This window comes from Arachis hypogaea, chromosome 18, assembly GCF_003086295.3.
Source record: "Arachis hypogaea cultivar Tifrunner chromosome 18, arahy.Tifrunner.gnm2.J5K5, whole genome shotgun sequence".
In the NCBI taxonomy this organism is placed as follows: Eukaryota; Viridiplantae; Streptophyta; class Magnoliopsida; order Fabales; family Fabaceae; genus Arachis; species Arachis hypogaea.
The window spans coordinates 56,488,387-56,507,366 of record NC_092053.1 but is presented as its reverse complement, the minus strand read 5'-3'; the positions used below and the strand labels follow the sequence as shown (position 1 = coordinate 56,507,366).

Genomic DNA, 18,980 nt, shown 5'->3' with positions numbered 1-18,980 from the left:
CCATTTCACCATTCCACGTGCACGCGTCACTGACGCGCACGTGTGGGCTACCCTGTATCAACAATCTTCTTTTCTTCTCTTCTTTCCATTTCTTTCCTTCTTCTCTCTTCTCTTCTTTTCTTTCCACCTTTCAAACATCATCCAACACTACCAAACATCATGTAACATCATTTCTTTTAGTTATTTTGTTAGTTTAATTTTTCTCTAAGTTTTGTTTTCCATTATAAGTGTTGGATTACTAATTTTGTTTACTGTTTACTGCTGCTCATTACTAATAGGATGTTAGTTTAACATCATTGTTGTTAATTGTCATTGTTGGACTTCGTTGTTGAGGTTGTATTTGGTTACTTGGTTTGGCACTTTTCACGTTTAATGTTTTTGAATACCAAGTACATGTTACATTGCCTTCATGCACCTTAACCCTTTGAATTGCATGTTTTGGCCACCATGCATTCATCATCCATTGTTAGGCAATTGTACATTATCAATGTATGTTTTTAGGATGCTTGTTCTAATTGATCATCACCTATTTCATGCATTGAGATTGTGGAATTGTGAAATTGAATCGAAAGCTTACCTAGCGATATATTTTTGAGCTTTCTAAGCTTTGTGGACCATGCTTGCTACGTGATTGATTTTTGACTTCTATATCCTTTTTCCTAAGTTCCATAGCATCCATGTGTTTCACCTCTATGTCACTTAGGTATTGCAACAACTTCAATATGTGTCATTGTTTGATGTGTGAGCTCTCTATACCATTTTGTTCATTAAAGTTTACTTGCACATCAATCAATGTCCATGCGTTATCCAGTTTCACAATTGTTTGATTTTTGCTTGAATGCTTTTTTGCTTCTTCACTACTTGTTCGGTTGCCTTAACCTACAAGTCTTTCAAAGTATCTCAAGCACACTAGAATGAGTGAAGTGCATATTTTCTTTTGTGTAACTGTGACATAACTTTTTGTACTAGTATGTGTGTGTGTTCTAAATCTCGCACAATTTTAGAACCTACACACTTATTTTTCATCAATGTCACACTAATTCACTCACTCCATTCTAGTGATTCACCTCATTCCAACAATTCACGCTTCCTTGCTTTTGTATTTTCTCATCTTACGGTGTTTATTTTTTTTTTCATGATTGATATACCATAAGCAAAAACGGAAGCGGGAGGAAGAACACGCAGCTACCGGTTGACCTACCAGATGAAGGTGGCAACTCAGAAAGTTGCCGTACCCCCTTGCTCATTTTTAGTGCACCGAGGACGGTGCAAACTTTTAAGTGTGGGGAGGTCGTCCGACCAGTTGGCGTTTTTGGGTAACAAGTTTCTAATCCCAACACTTTTGTATTTCATTTTAGGCGTTTTAGTTGCATTTTCTTATTTTGCATATGTATATATTAAGCTTAGTCAAAATCATGATATTTTCCAATGATTTTATCTATAGGGCACCCCAATTGATTGAAAAAAAATTTTTTTTAGAACTTGCTTGAGCTACACATTCTGGATCATGTTTTGAGGTAAGAACACAAGCATGTAAGTTTTGAGCCTTAATTGTGTGGTTACATATATATAACCACTTATTTTCGTTCTTGTGTGCATTATTCTCTTTCTATGATTGTAATCTTTGATTTGTTTGATTCTTTATGTCATTATTTTGTGTACACATGCATTTATATGATTGAGGCCATTGTTTCAAATAGCTCACTACCCATATAGCCTACCTTTTATCTTCCATTGCTAGCCAACTTTGAGCCTATGCTTAACCCATTTGTTCTTAATCGTAGCACATTACAAGCCTAAGTGAAAAACAATAAATATCCCTTAATTTAGATCTTTGATTAGCTTAGGCTAATGAGAGTGTTTATCATTTGATTTTGGGAGAGTTGGGAACATTGGGTATAGATAAAAGTGTTTTTGTATCTTTGTTGAAAATCATGGAAATTGGGTACATACTCATGTATTAATCTTATGTAAACCATATGCATTGATGTTATTGTATATATTTTAGTTTGAAAAAAAATGATAAGATAAAAAAATAGAAATAGAAAAAGAAAGAAAAAGAATTGCAATAAAAAGGGGAGAAAATGCCCCAAGGTAAAGTTCAATAAAAATCAATCCATATGTGTGATGATCAAAAAGGAAATGCATGAGTGTGTGAAAAAAGTGAAGAATGGGTAGTTAGGTTTGTTTAGAATTGTATAGGTTGTCATAGGTTAGGTGGGAAGTTTAAGTTAATCAAAGACTCAAATTTCAACCTCACCTGACCATATGCATCCTACCTTGACCCTAGCCCCATTACAACCTATGGGAAAGTCTTCATGATATTTGTATGCATGCATGAAGTGATTGTTAATTGTTAGATGAAAAACAAATCCTGGAAAACATGATTAGGGGAGAATTGAGTGAATCAACCCCATACACTTGAGCGACTAGAGCGGATACACATCCAGTGAGGGTTGGATCGCTCAATACATGCTTCCACCCATGATCATCTTTTCTTGCAAGTTTGTAGAATCTTCAATTCTGCATGAAATACCCTCAGAAATAAGTTAGATTTGGGCCTCGGCAGCTCAGAAATTGCCGCCAGCGATTTGCCTTTAAGTGAGTCACGTGCCGCACGTCACGCGTACGCGTCGATGGCAAAAACGCTATTCACGCGTACGCGTGCTTGACGCGTGCGCGTGGTTTGAAAAATATCCAATGCACACATGCGCGTGCATGGCACGTGCGCGTGGGTTGATGTACTCCAAATCCTTTCTCATGCATTCTCCACTTTGTATGCTTTTCTCTCCATTTCTTCCATCTAATACTTGCCTTATGGACCTGAAATCACTCAACAAACACATCAAAGCATCGAACGGAATTAAAGTGAATTAAAATCACCAATTTAAGGGCCTAAAAAGCATGTTTTTACACTTAAGCATAATTTAAGGGAAAATTACAAAACCATGTTATTTCATTGAATAAATGTGGGAAAAGGTGCTAAAATCCCCCAAAATAAGCACAAGATAAACCACCAAATTGGGGTTTATCAAACCTCCCCACACTTAAACCAAGCATGTCCTCATGCTAAAATCAAGAAAGAAGCAAAGGGGTATCAACATTTATTCAATGCAAACTAACTACATGCAACCTATCTACATGCAATCTATCTACATGAATGCATCTACTTAGTCAAACAAATAAATTTCCAAGAATGCATGTACAAGTACAAGGGCTAAAGCAATAGCAATCAAAGCAAACCCACAATTGAATTGAATCATTGAAAGATTCTACAAACTTGCAAGAAAAGATGATCATGGGTGGAAGCATGTAATTGAGCGATCGAACCCTCACCGGATGTGTATCCGCTCTAGTCGCTCAAGTGTATGGGGTTAATCCACTCAATTCTCCCCTAATCATGTTTTTCAAGATTTGTTTTTCATCTAACAATCAACAATTACTTCATGCATGCATACAAATATCATGAGGACTTTTCCATAGGTTGTAATGGGGTTAGGGTCAAGGTAGGATGCATATGGTCAAGTGGACTAGAAATTTGAATCTTTGATTAACTTAAACTTCCCACCTAACCTATGACAACTGATAAGCGGATAATTTATACGCTTTTTGGCATTATTTTTACATAATTTTTAGTATGATTTAGTTAGTTTTTAATATATTTTTATTAGTTTTAAAATAAAAATCACATTTCTGGACTTTACTATGAGTTTGTGTGTTTTTCTGTGATTTCAGGTATTTTCTGGCTGAAATTGAGGGACTTGAGCAAAAATCAGATTCAGAGGTTGAAGAAGGACTACAGATGCTGTTGGATTCTAACCTCCCTACACTCAAACTGGATTTTTTGGAGCTATAGAACTCCAAATGGCACGCTCTCAATTGCGTTGGAAAGTAGACATCCAGGGATTTCAAGCAATATATAATAGTCCATACTTTGCCCGAGTTTAGACGACGCAAACTGGCGTTCAACGCCAGCTTCCTGCCCTATTCTGGAGTTAAACGCCAGAAACAGGTTGCAAAGTGGAGTTAAACGCCAGAAACAGGTTACAAACTGGCGTTCAACCCTAAGAGAAGCCTCTACACGTGTAAAGCTCAATGCTTAGCCCAAGCACACACCAAGTGGGCCCCGAAAGTGGATTTCTGCATCATTTACTCATTTCTGTAAACCCTAGTAACTAGTTTAGTATAAATAGGACTTTTTACTGTTGTATCTTCATCTGATCTTTGATCAGTTTTATGCTATCTTAGACCTTTATGGAGGCTGGCCATTCGGCCATGCCTGGACCTTGTTCTTATGTATTTTCAACGGTAGAGTTTCTACACACCATAGATTAAGGTGTGGAGCTCTGCTGTTCCTCATGAATTAATGCAAAGTACTATTGTTTTTCTATTCAATTCAAGCCTATTTCTTATCTAATATATACACTTGTTCTTCAACCTGAGGAAGGTGACGATCCGTGACACTCATCATCGTTCTCACCTATGAACGCGTGCCTGATAACCACTTCCGTTCTACTTGCAATAGCTTAAGTGCATATCTCTTAGCCTCCTGGTTCATGACGCATGGTTGCCTCGCCTGACAACCGAGCCTTCCATTCCATGAGATTCGAGTCTTCGTGGTATAGGCTAGAATTATTGGTGGCTATTCTTGAGATCCGGAAAGTCTAAACCTTGTCTGTGGTATTCCGAGTAGGATCCGGGAAGGTATGGCTGTGACGAGCTTCAAACTCGTGAGTGTTGGGCGTAATGACAGACGCAAAAGGATTACTGAATCCTATTCCAGTATGATCGAGAACCGACAGATGAATAGCCGTGCGGTGACAGCGCATTTTAGACCATTTTCACTGTGAGGATGGGATGTAGCCATTGACGATGGTGATGCCCTACATAACGCTTGCCATGGAAAGGAGTAGGAATGATTGGATGAAGACAGCAGGAAAGCAGAGGTTCAGGAGGAACAAAAGCATCTCCATACGCTTATCTGAAATTCTCACCAATGAATTACATAAGTATTTCTATCCTATTTTACGTTTTATTTATCTTTTAATTATTAAAACTCTATAACCATTTGAATCCACCTGACTGAGATTTACAAGGTGACCATAGCTTGCTTCAAGCCGACAATCTCCGTGGGATCGACCCTTACTCACGTAAGGTTTATTACTTGGACGACCCAGTGCACTTGCTGGTTAGTTGTGCGAAGTTGTGACAAAGTGTGATTTACGTTTGAGACCACCAAATATTTGGTGCCATTGTTGATGATCACAATTTTGTGCACCAAGTTTTTGGTGCCGTTGCCGGGGATTGTTCGAGTTTGGACAACTGACGGTTCATCTTGTTGCTCAGATTAGGTAATTTTATGCTTTTTGTTTTTATTCTTTTATTTTCGAAAAATTATTAAATATATATATATATATATTTTTTTTTTCAAAAAAAAATAAATTATTCTATGTTCTTCAGAATTTTTAAGAATGAATTCTAGAGTTTCATGAGATATGTTGAAGCCTGGCTGGCTGTAAAGCCATGTCTAAATTCTTTTGGACCGAGGCTTCCACTCATCAGCACAGAAGCAAGTTGAATGAAGTATCAGCTGTTATATGTCTGATATGTATGCTGAAGCTTGGCTGGCCAGTGGCCATGTCTAGTGTTTTGGACCGGAGCTTTCACTGAAAGCTTGGCTGGCTAGTAAGCCATGTCTAATTCCTGGACTGGAGCTTTAGACTAACATTGCAGATTCCTGGAATTCTTATTGAAAATTTTGAAATCCTTATTTTCTTTTTCAAAATTAATTTTCGAAAAAAAATACCAAAAAATTTTTTTAATAAAATCATAAAAGCAAAAAAATAATTTGATGTTTCTTGCTTGAATCTAGTGTCAAGTCATAAGTTTGGTGTCAATTGCATGTTTATCTCTTTCTTGCATTTTTCGAAAATTCATGCATTGCATTCTTCATGATCTTCAAGTTGTTCTTGGTAAGTCTTCTTGTTTGATCTTCATATTTTCTTGTTTTGTGTATTTTCTTATTTTTCATATGCATTTTCAATTTGTTAGTGTCTAAAGTTTAAAAATTTCTAAGTTTGGTGTCTTGCATGTTTTCTTTTCTTGAAAATTTTTCAAAAATAAGTTCTTGATGTTCATCATGATCTTCAAAGTGTTCTTGGTGTTCATCTTGACATTCATAGTGTTCTTGCATGCATCATTTGTTTTGATCCAAAATTTTCGTGCATTGAGACTTTTTGATGTTTTTCTCTTTCTTCATTAAAAATTCAAAAATCAAAAAAATATCTTTCCCTTTTTTTCTCATAAAATTTGAATATTTGACTTGACTTTTTAAAAAATTTTTAAAATCTAGTTGTTTCTTATGAGTAAAATCAAATTTTCAATTTAAAAACCTTATCTTTTTCAAAAATTAAATCTTTTTCATTTTTTCTTTCATATTTTCGAAAATTCAAATTGATTTTCAAAATCTTTTTCTTAATTTCATTTCATAATTTCAAAATCTTTACTAACAATTAATGTGATTGATTCAAAAAAATTTTAAGTTTGTTACTTGCCTAGTAAGAAAGGTTCAATCTTTAAATTTTAAATCATATCTTTTTAGTTTCTTGTTAGTCAAGTAATCAACTTTAATTTTCAAAATCAAATCTTTTTAAATTTCTTTTTCAAATCTTTTTCAAAATAAATTTCAATCACATCTTTTTCAAAATTAATTTCAAAATCTTTTCTAACTTCTTATCTTTTCAAAATTTGATTTTCAAATCTTTTTCAATTAACCACTTAACTTTTTGTTTGATTCTTATCTTTTTCAAAACTACCTAACTAACTAACTCTCTCTCTCTCTCTAATTTTCAAAAATCACCTTCCTCTTTTTCAAAATTCCTTTTTAATTAATTAATTATTTTAAATTTAATTTAATTTCATTTTTCTTTTTAATTTTCGAATTTTAACTTTGATTTTAAATTAAAAACAAAAATATTTTTATTTTATTTTATTTTATTTTCGAATTCTCTAATCTCTCATCCCCTTCTGTTTATTTATTCATCTACTAACACTCCTCTTTCACTCAAGAATTCGAACCCATTCCTCTCCCCTGTGTTTGGATTCTTATCTTTTTCTTTTTGCTACTCTTCTCTTCTTATACTTACATAAGGAATCTCTATACTGTGACATAGAGGATTCCATATTTTCTTTTGTGTTCTCTTCTTTTTCATATGAGCAGGAACAAGGATAAGAACATTCTTGTTGAAGCTGATCCTGAACCTGAAAGGACTCTGAAGAGGAAGCTAAGAGAAGGTAAAACACAACACTCTGAAGAGGACTTTAAAGAAATTTTCGAAAAAGAAGGAGACATGGCCGAAAATAATAACAATGCAAGAAAGATGCTTGGTGACTTTACTGCACCAAATTCCAACTTACATAGAAGAAGCATCTCAATCCCAGCCATTGGAGCAAACAATTTTGAGCTTAAGCCTCAATTAGTTTCTCTGATGGAATAGAACTGCAAGTTTCATGGACTTCCATCAGAAGATCCTTTTCAGTTCTTAACTGAATTCTTGCAGATCTGTGATACTGTTAAGACCAATGGGGTTGATCCCGAGGTCTATAGGCTTATGCTTTTCCCGTTTGCTATAAGAGACAGAGCTTGAATATGGTTGGACTCTCAACCTAAGGATAGCCTGAACTCTTGGGATAAGCTGGTCACTGCTTTCTTAGCCAAGTTCTTTCCTCCTCAAAAGCTTAGTAAGCTTAGAGTGGATGTTCAAACCTTCAGACAGAAAGAAGTTGAATCCCTCTATGAAGCCTGGGAGAGATATAAGCAACTGACCAAAAAGTGTCCTTCTGACATGCTTTCAGAATGGACAATCCTGGATATATTCTATGATGGTCTGTCTGAGCTATCAAAGATGTCACTGGACCATTCTGCAGGCGAATCCATTCACCTAAAGAAAATGCCTGCAGAAGCTCAGAAACTCTTTGACATGGTTGCAAATAACCAGTTTATGTACACTTCTGAGAGGAATCCTGTAAGTAATGGGACGCCTCAAAGGAAGGGAGTTATTAAAATTGATGCTCTGAATGCCATATTGGCTCAGAATAAAATATTGACTCAGCAAGTCAATATGATTTCTCAGAATCTGAATGGAATGCAAGCTGCATCCAACAGTACTCAAGAGGCATCTTCTGAAGAAGAAGCTTATGATCCTGAGAACCCTGCAATAGCAGAGGTGAATTACATGGGTGAATCCTATGGAAACACCTATAATCCATCATGGAGAAATCATCCAAATTTCTCATGGAAGGATCAACAAAAGCCTCAACAAGGCTTTAATAATGGTGGAAGAAACAGGTTTAGCAATAGCAAGCCTTTTCCATCATCCACTCAGCAACAGACAAAGAATTCTGAGCAAAATTCATGAGTGAAACAAGGTCCTCCATTAGAAATTTGGAGGCACAAGTGGACCAGCTGAGTGAAAGGGTCACTGAAACTCCTCCTAGTACTCTCCCAAGCAATATAGAAGAGAATCCAAAAAGAGAGTGCAAGGCCATTACCTTGCTTGGTGTGGCCAAACCCAAAGAGGAGGAGGAGGACATGAATCCTAGTGAGGAAGACCTCCTGGGACACTCAGTGACCAATAAGGAGTTTCCCTTTGAGGAACCAAAGGAATCTGAGGCTCATCTAGAGACCACAGATATTCCATTGAACCTCCTTCTGCCCTTCATAAGCTCTGATGAGTATTCATCCTCTGAAGAGCATGAAGACATTACTGAAGAGCAAGTTGCTAAGTACCTTGGTGCAATCATGAAGCTGAATGCCAAATTATTTGGTAATGAGACTTGGGAGGATGAACCTCCCTTGCTCACCAATGAACTGAATGCATTGGATAGGCAGAAATTATCTCAAAAGAAACAGGATCCTGGTAAATTCCTAATTCCCTGTAACATAGGCACCATGACTTTGAGAAGGCTCTGCGTGACCTGGGGTCAGGAATAAACTTAATGCCACTCTCTGTAATGGAGAAACTTGGGATCTTTGAGGTGCAAGCTGCCAGGATCTCTTTAGAGATGGCAGACAACTCAAGAAAATAGGCTTATGGACAAGTAGAGGACGTGTTAGTAAAGGTTAAAGGCCTTTACATCCCTGCTGATTTCATAATCCTAAACACTGGGAAGGATGAGGATGAATCCATCATCCTTGGAACACCCTTCCTGGCCACAGCAAAAGCTGTGATTGATGTGGACAGAGGAGAGTTGGTCCTTCAACTGAATGAGGACTGCCTTGTGTTTAAGATTCAAGGTTCTCCTTCTGTAACCATGGAAAGGAAGTATGAAAAGCTTCTCTAACTGTAAAGTCAACCAAAGCCCCCACAGTCAAACTCTAAGTTTGGTGTTGGGAGGCCACAACCAAACTCTAAGTTTGGTGTTGAACCCCCCCATTCAAACTCTAAGTTTGGTGTTGGGAGGTTCCAACCTTGCTCTGATTATCTGTGAGGCTCTATGAGAGCTCACTGTCAAGCTATTGACATTAAAGAAGCACTTGTTGGGAGGCAACCCAATGTTATTTAATCATATTTATTTGATTTTCTTTTTGTTATTTCATGTTTTATTAGGTTGATGATCATGTGGAGTCATAAAAACTACTGAAAAATCAAAAACAGAATGAAAAATAGCATTAAAAGCAGCACACCCTGGAGGAGGAGCATTCTGGCATTTAAACGCCAGAAACAAGCATCTGTCTAGCGTTTAACGCCAGAAACAAGCATCTACCAGGCGTTAAACGCCAGAAACAGGCTACATTTGGGTGTTTAACGCCAGAAACAAGCAGCAGTCTGGCGTTAAACGCTAGGATTGCACAGCAAGGGCGTTTTACACGCCTAATTGGAGCAGGGATGTTAAGTCCTTGGCCCCACAGGATCTGTGGACCCCACAGGATCCCCACCACTTCTTCTCTCCTCTTCACACCTTTTCATAACTCTCTTCCCCAAGTACCCTTCACCAATCACCTCACTCACTCTTCCCCATCATCTCTTCACCACTCACATCCATCCACTCTTCCCCATAAACCCCACCTACCTCCAAAATTCAAACTCTTTTCCCTCCCAAACTCAACCCTAATGGCCGAACCCTAAACCTTCCCCACTCCTATATAAACCACTCATTCCTTCTTCATTTTCACACAACACAACCCTTTCTTCTTACCCTTGGCCAAATACACACCTCTCTCCATCTCCTCCATTCTTCTTCTTCTTCTCCTTCTTTTCCTCTTCTTTTGCTCGGGGATGAGCAAACATTTTAAGTTTGGTGTGGTAAAAAGCATTGCTTTTTGTTTTTCCATAACCATTAATGGCACCTAAGACCAGAGAAACCTCAAGAAAGAGGAATGGGAAGTGTTCCGAGGATTACCTGAAACTGTAGGTCGATCTCAGACGAGATCTTCTGTGCTGGTCAGAACCGATGTATCCGGCTGGCAAATGGAGACCGGAGCTGGTACGTCCGACTTGTTTGGACTTGAACGTGTTGCTGATCCTCTGTCACCGAAGGGTGGGGGGTACCTACAAGAGACTCTGATGCTTAAGTTAGCATGGGTATTAAACAGGTGTTATGTAGAATCAGAGTATGAGTTATACCTGGGTGCTACAGTGTATTTATAATGGTGAGATGTGACCTTTTGGATAAGATTAGTTATCCTATCTTATCTTTATCTTTGAGTTGAGGTCAGCGTATCTTCAACGGAACCGCCTTCATCTCTATAGGCTTAGGCCGCCTTAGGATTCGGGTCGTGCTCCTCTATTTGGGCCCTTAACTGGGCTCTCCTGTCGATTTGGCCGAGCTCTTTGAGAAGAGGTCGGATAGTCTGACCTGAAGAGGTTCGTCGCTTTATCTCGAATCATCCCAGGTCAGATAGCTCGACCCAGGGTATGAACAGTGCCCCTGCTTGAGCTCGATCTTCTTTTTGAGGTCGAGTCCTTGACTTCGGTCCTTCTTAAAGTCAAACTCAAGCATTTGTCGATTCCTTTCTTTGTAAAGTCTTTTTTGAATGTAGAAAGTTTTCCTCTAAAAGCGCGCACTTTTGTATTAGCGCTTTTTTGGGAACGCAAGCGGTTTTAATATCCGCATTTAATTGGCATTAATTTGCCCTTCTTTCTCTCTTGGCTTTTATTTTGAATTTCGCGATTAAAAATGGTTTCTCTTTTTCATTTCTTCTTCGTAACTTCTCCCTTTACTCTCTCATTTTCTGTTTCTCTCATCTGCTCTCTGCCTTTCGCTTGCGCTTCTGCTTTCGTCGCTTGGCATTTTTCTGGGCAGCCTTTGTCTCTACGCTTCCACTCTTCCTCGAAGCTTCTTCCGTCTCCAGGTTAGTCCCATTTCGTATTTTCCTCGTTTATTTTTGACTTTGCGATGGTGTTTTCCTTTTGATCTTCTTTTTAGAGAAAGTTTGGATCTTTCTGTTTTTTGTCATGCTTGACTTGTTGCACGCTCTAGAATTTCTTTGCTTTTTGGTGCGAATCTTTTGCTTGAATCTTTTTCTCTTGCATGTTGCCACCGTTTCTGTTTGTGCCTTGGCTGATGATTTTTTGCTTGATTTTAAAAGAAAGTTTGCGCCTTTGCTGCTTGGCCTTTTTTTGACATTTCTGATATACTGTAGAAGTAGTATTTTTTGCTGGTAAACTGTAGAAGTGTGGTCCTTTTGTGCTTTTGCTTCCTTTGTTTTCTTTTTGGATTTTATTTTGATGAGTGCTGGGATGTAGGCCGTAGAAATAACTTGAAAACCTTGCTTGTTTACTACCTCCAAGGGATGCCCCAAGACCTTTGTCTTGAGTCTTGGGGTTTTCCCTTTTTGTTTATCTGCCCGTCGAGATGTTTTGCCCTCTGTCCGAGATATTTTTGAGTAATCCATTCTTCTTTTCTTTTTGTAGGATTTAGTTGACCTCATGTCTTCCCGAAATAACGTTGTCGAAATGCCTTCCCAGGTTCCCGCGGGTATGGCTGATTGGGTGGACTCCATGGTTCTTATGTGTGTCTCGCTGGTTGATTCCGAATTTTGTACTCAGCTTAGGCAGTTTCACAGCGTCTGTAGTAACTCTGGTGATGAGAAGAATTATGAACTTGTCCCTCCCTCTTCTGATGAGAGAGTCTGCTTTTCGACTCGAATTGTTGATGGTCGCCCTTTCTTTTATGCTTATGATTTTTTCTTTGGTCAGCTGGGTATCACCCTTCCTTTTACCAAATTTGAAACCGACCTGTTATGGTCTTGTAATGTTGCCCCTTCTCAACTTCACCCCAATTCCTGGGGTTTTATTAAAATTTTCCAGTTGATGTGCGGTGGTTTTGGTATTCCTGCTTCCCAATCTCTCTTTTTCTATCTGTTTGTCTTGACTAAGCCCAGCGTGGTAAAAAAGAAGTCGGCCTGGATCTCCTTTCGTTCTACCCATGGGAAGAAGGTTTTTTCCATATTTGACGAGTCATTCTGTGATTTTAAAAACTACTTTTTCAAGGTCCGAGCTGTTGAAGGAGCTCGGCCTTTTTTCTAGATGAGAATGACGAACCTGCTTTTCCCTTGGAATGGCAAAAATATGTGAGGGTCTCCAGGTATTCGTGGGAAATGTTGGATGAGGCTGAGCGAGCCTTTGTGACTATCTTGGAAGAACGCTGGGGTCAACCTCCCCATCTTGACACAAAGAAATTTCTAACCAATCCTACTCTTCTTCAAACTGAACTGGGTATCTTGTGTTTCTTTTATTATTTTGTTTATGTTGCTTGTAGCTGTCTTTTCTGACTTATCCGACTTGTAGCTGAGTTTTCTATTTTGTTTGCAGAGGCAATGAAGAATAATGAATCCATGAAAGCTTATAAGAGGGTGCAGAGGGCGACTGCTACCAGAAATGCTGCTGCCCAGGCGGTTGGGGAGGGATCCTCCCAAGTGCGCGAGAAGCCATCGGTGTAGAGTTCCGCCGGGGTAAAGAAGGTGATCCCTACACCCCGAGTTCGTTTGGTAGATCCTCACGTCACCTCTGCTGCTCCCTCTGTTGCTCCTCCCAATAAAAAACAAAAGATTGCTGAGCCCTTTGACCTGGATGCTCCTGATTTTAATGCTATTGAATTCGTGGATCAACAAATCGGTCCTTATGGCACTCTCTCCATGGACGATGTGTCCATCCTCCATCACTTGGAATTCATGGCTTGAAATCATGTGAAGATGGCGTACATGTCGGCTGCCATATATCGGACTGCTCAGAATCTCCCTCTCCACGCTACTAAAGCGTTTATGGAGGAGGCAAAACAGGAGTTTGATCGGATGAAGGAGCTAAAGGAGAAGCTTGAGACAAAGGTAGTCAAGCTGGAGAAGGACTTGAAGAATGAGGAGGAGAGCTCTCAGTCATTGGCGGCTTCTTTGAGGTTGGCTGAGGACGCAGTCCTGATGCACAAGGAAAGTTACCTTTCATCTTATCGGAAAGTGATGTGCCTGAGGGGGGAGCTTGACTGTGTTCGGGAAGATTATGCTGAGCTCCAAAGTCATCTCGTTGGCAGCGTGACTGCTCCTTATGAGAACTTGAGGGAGCAAGTTCAGGTCATTGTTCCCGACGCCGACCTCACCCTTTTTAGCTTGGATAATATTGTCAGGGATGGCAAGATTGTCCCTAATGATGAGGGTGATGATGATGATGTCGTTCCTCCTGTGTCTTCTACCAAAGTGCCGACCTCTTCGGTTCCTCCCGCTGTGCCTGACCCGGATTGCCAGATCCTGAATCGGGAGGATGGAACTGTGGATGCTGTGCCGTTCCTGACTCGCCCTCCTTCTCCTTGTCCTGATGCTGCTAAGAAGGCTCCTGATGCTTGTTGATCTTTTCTTAAAATTTGTGTAGTTGGCCCGGCTTGTGGGCTTTTTTAGAACTCTTTTATTTATTTGCTGGTACTTCTTAGTTGCTTATCTAGCAACTTTTATTTTGAAAAACAAACAATAGCTCGCTATCTTTTTGATAGTAGTTTTTGGTGGCCTTTCGAGGCCTTATAACTCTGTAAAAAGTAGTTTTTTGACTAGGCATCTTTTCTGTTTTCTGCTGGTGTCGAAATCTTACGGCTCGACCTCCTTGGGTTGTTTTTGTTTTGTTATTTGTAGCTTGAATCCTTTGGGGTCGTGGTTGTGGGGGGTCCAACTTGTTTCTTTGGTTTTCTTTGCTTTGTATGCTTTCTTAACGTTGGTTTCCTTCTAAGCTATTTTTGTAATCCTGTGTCTTGGACCTTTGTCAGGTCTCTTTCAGGGATTACTTTGATAACTTTCCAGTTGTAGGAGTCCGACTTGGTTATATCGGTCTCCTTTAAGTTACTTGTAGTCCTCCTTCTTGGATCTTTGTCAGATCTCTTTCGGGGACTACTTTGATAACTTTTAAGTAGTAGGAGTCCGACTTCGTTATATCGGTCTCCTTTAAGTTATTTTTGTAATCCTCTTTCTTGGACCTTTGTCAGATCTCTTTCAGGGATTACTTTTATAACTTGTTAGTAGTAGGAGTCTGACTTCGTTATATCGGTCTCCTTTAAGTTATTTTTGTAATCCTCTTTCTTGGACCTTTGTCAGGTCTCTTTTAGGGACTACTTTGATAACTTTTAAGTAGTAGGAGTCCAACTTTGTTATATCGGTCTCCTTTAAGTTATTTTTGTAATCCTCTTTCTTGGACCTTTGTCAGGTCTCTTTCAGGGATTACTTTTATAACTTGTTAGTAGTAGGAGTCCGACTTCGTTATATCGGTCTCCTTTAAGTTATTTTTGTAATCCTCTTTCTTGGACCTTTGTCAGGTCTCTTTCAGGGATTACTTTTATAACTTTTCATTTTGGGCTGACTTTGTCATGTCGAGCCCTTCTAAGTTAAAGTAATCCTCTTTAATAGGGTTGGCCAGACCTCTTTCCAGGGTTTACTTATAACTTGGGTTGACTGGGTCCGACTTCTCCACGTCGGCCAGTCTTTAAGTTATTATTTTAGCAATCCGTAAGACCTCGTCAGGTTCTTTTTTAGATTACTTTCGATAACTTCTTACATTATTCTGTGTTCATCTTTGCCGATTTGTAGAAAGTGGTTGTCATCTCTAGATCGTCCTTTGGGTGAATCGCGTTTTCACCTTTATAGGACGGTTGTCTTTATCGTGATCGTGTAGTGAAATTATTTTTCACTTTCTGCCGATCTGTTGCTTTATAATCGGACGATGAATGCTTCAGATTAATGCGTCTTGAAATCTTTGTAGAATATCTAAAATATTTTTATTTAAAGGAAAAGTGCAAATATATACATATGGGATTGTCTGAGTCTCAACTTGGTGCCTCATTAAAAAACCTTTTCAGGAAAAAGAGTGCATCCAATGATGAGATCCTTTATCTTTTCTAACTGTAGTACCTTCTGAGGTTGTAGGCGTGCCATGACCTGGGAAGCTCTCGTCCATCGAGTTCAGACAGTCTGTAGTAGCCCTTTCCAAGTACTTCTACAATTCGGTAGGGTCCTTTCCAGTTTGCTGCCAGCTTTCCCTCTCCTGGTCGAGTTGTTCCAATATCATTTCGAATTAGGATGAGATCATTCTCTGCAAAACTTCTCGGCACTACCTTTTGATTATATTTGGAAGCCATTCGGCATTTTAGAGCTTCTTCCCTGATCCGAGCTCTTTCTTGGATTTCGGGTAACAAGTCGAGCTCTTCTCTCTGACATTGGGAGTTTGCTCCCTCATTGTAGTGAACTACTCTAGGCGACCCTTCCTCAATCTCTACTGGAATCATCGCCTCTATTCCGTATGCTAATCGGAAGGGGGATTTCTTCGTGGTGGAATGTGGCGTTGTTCAATATGCCCACAGGACCTGTGGAAGCTCTTCTGCCCAGGCTCCCTTTGCATCTTGTAATCTCCATTTTAATCCGGCCAATATGACTTTGTTAGCAGCTTCGGCCTGCCCATTGGCTTGTGGATGTTCGACGGAGGTGTACTGGTGCTTTATATTTAAGTCGGCTACTAGTTTTTTGAAACCTGCATCTGTGAATTGGGTGCCATTGTCTGTGGTTATTGAATATGGAACCCCGAACCTTGTGACAATGTTTCTATATAAAAATTTCCGGCTTCTTTGAGCGGTGGCATTGGCTAGGGGCTCTGCCTCGATCCACTTTGTAAAGTAATCTATCCCTACTATGAGGAATTTAACTTGTCCTGATCCCTGTGGGAAGGGCCGAGAAGATCGAGTCCCCATTTTGCGAACGGCCAAGGCGAGGTCACGCTGATGAGCTCTTCTGGCGGGGCGATGTGAAAGTTGGCATGTTTCTGACATGGTGGGCATGTCTTTACAAATTCTGTGGCTTCTTTCTGTAGAGTTGGCCAATAAAATCCCGCCCGGAGCACTTTTTTGGCGAGAGCTCGTGCTCCGAGATGATTGCCACAGATACCACCGTGTATTTCTTCTAGCACTTCTCTTGTGTTGGAGGTTGGCACGCATTTTGGTAAAGGTGTTGAGATTCCTCTTTTGTACAGGATGTTGTTTATGATGGTGTAGTACTGTGCCTCCCTTTTTAGCCTTTTTGCTTTCTTTTCTTCTGTGGGGAGCGTTCCTGTTCTAAGGTAGTTGGCTATAGGGGTCATCCATCCTTGGTCCTGACTTGTTATAGTCAGGACGTTTTCCTCTTCCGAGATTGGCGGGTTCTTCAACATTTCCTGGATGAGGCTTCTATTGTTGCCCACTGGTTTGGTGCTGGCTAGTTTTGAGAGTGCGTCAGCTCGGGCATTTTGTTCGCGGGTATGTGGCAGATCTTATACTCCCCTATTTGTCCGAGCTGTTCCTTGGTTTTATCCAAATACTTTTTCATGGTGGGATCTTTGGCTTGGTAGCTCCCTGTTATTTGTGATGTGACTACTTGTGAATCGCTGTAAATGTTAAGTTTTTGAGCTCCGACTTCTTTAGCCAGCTTCAAACCAGCTAATAATGCTTCATATTTCGCCTGGTTGTTTGAGGCCAGGAACCCGAACTTGAGGGAGAGCTCAACTTGGGTTCCTTGGTTGCTTTCTATTATCACGCCCGCACCACTTCCAGTTTTATTTGAAGAACCGTCCACGTAAAGATTCCATTCTGTGGGGGTTTCTAGGGCATCTGTGAATTCTGCGATAAAATCGGCCAGATACTGTGATTTGATGGCCGTCCGAGCTTCATATTGGAGGTCAAACTCTGACAACTCGACTGTCCATTGTATAATTCTGCCGGCTAGATCTGTTTTCTGCAATATTCCTTTTATGGGCTGGTTAGTTCGAACCTTAATGGTGTGAGCCTGGAAGTACGGGCGGAGTCGTCGAGATGTTAGGATAAGAGTATAGGCAAATTTTTCTATTTTCTGGTAGTTCAGCTCGGATCCCTGTAGTGCCTTGCTAATGAAGTAGACGAGTTGTTGTCCATTTTCGTCTTCTTGACTAGTGCTGATGCTACTGCCTTGCTTCCCACTGCGAGGTATAATATGAGTGGTTCTCCAACTCGCGGTCGGATAGGATAGGTGGCTGTCCTAAGAACTTCTTGAGGTCTTGGAAGGCTTGCTCGCACTCTATTGTCCATTCGAATTGTTTTCCCTTTCTTAAAGTAGCATAGAAGGGAAGAGATCTTATCGCGGCTCCTGCTAAGAATCGGGATAGGGCGGCCAGTCTCCCGTTGAGTTGCTGTACTTCTTTAACACAGGTTGGGCTCTTCATGTTGAGTATGGCCTGACATTTGTCTGGATTTGCTTCAATTCCTCTTTGAGTGAGCATGAAGCCTAAGAATTTGCCTGCTTCTACTGCAAAGGTGCATTTCGTGGGATTGAGTCGCATGTCATGCTTCCTTATGGTGTCGAATACTTGAGCCAGTTCGGACAATAGTGTCTCTTCGCTTTGTGTTTTTATTAGCATGTCGTCCACATAGACCTCCATGATGTTTCCGATGTGATTCGAAAAACTTAATTCATTAGTCTTTGATAAGTAGCTCCTGCGTTCTTGAGACAGAAGGCATCACGATGTAATAGTAGTTTGCCTTTGGTGTTAAAACGAGGTCTTTTCTTGATCTGGTGGATACATGGGAATTTGGTTGTATCCTGAATATGCGTCCATAAACGAGAGATATTTATATCCAGAGGAAGCATCTACTAGGCGTCAATACTTGGGAGTGGGTATGGATCTTTTGGACAAGCTTTGTTGAGATCGGTGTAATCGGTGCACATTCGCCACTTCCCGTTCGTTTTCTTCACCAAGATGACGTTGGCTAGCCATAGCGGGTATTTAACTTCTCTTATAAATCCGGCTTCCAGTAGTGCCTGTACTTGCTCTTCTACAGCCTGGGATCGCTCTGGCCCAAGCTTTCTTCGTCTCTGCTGTATCGGTCGAGATCCTGGGTAGACCGCCAACTTGTGGCACATTAGCTTAGGGTCTATGCCTGGCATGTCCGCGGCTTTCATGCAAAGAGGTCGACGTTATCTCGTAAGAATTATATTAGCAATTCTTTTAAATCTCCTTTGAGGATTGTGCCGATATTAGTTATTTTTTCCGAGGTGTCACCAATCTGAATTTTTTCTATCTTGCCTTCTGGTTGGGGGCGAAGATCTTCTCGTCGTTGAACTCCGCCCAACTCGATTGTGTGGAACTCTTCTCCTTTGCCTCTGAGATTTAGGCTTTCGTTATAACAGCGACGTGCCATCTTTTGGTCAGCTTTTATCGTGGCTATCCCTTTTGGAGTTGGGAACTTCATACATAGGTGTGGGGTCGAGACTATTGCGCCGAGTTGGTTGAGTGTTGTCCGACCTATGAGAGCATTGTAAGCTGAACTTACATCGACTACGATGTAGTCTGTTTTGAGGCTCCTGGATTGGTCTCCTTTTCCGAAGGTTGTATGTAGTGATATATATCCTAGTGGTCAACTGGGGTATCGCCTAACCCGAACAGACTGTTTGGATATGCCTTAAGTTCTTTTTCTTCTAAGCCGAGTTTTTAAAGGCTGTCTTGAATAAG

General features: G+C 40.2%; 1 non-coding gene across 1 annotated transcript; it reads right to left on the bottom strand.

The window, feature by feature from the left end:
• Positions 1 to 7,742: 7,742 nt before the first annotated feature.
• LOC112774468 (small nucleolar RNA R71) lies at positions 7,743 to 7,850 on the bottom strand. Its single transcript, XR_003188958.1, has one exon. It is a non-coding gene; the product is annotated as a small nucleolar RNA R71 (small nucleolar RNA).
• Positions 7,851 to 18,980: the final 11,130 nt, after the last annotated feature.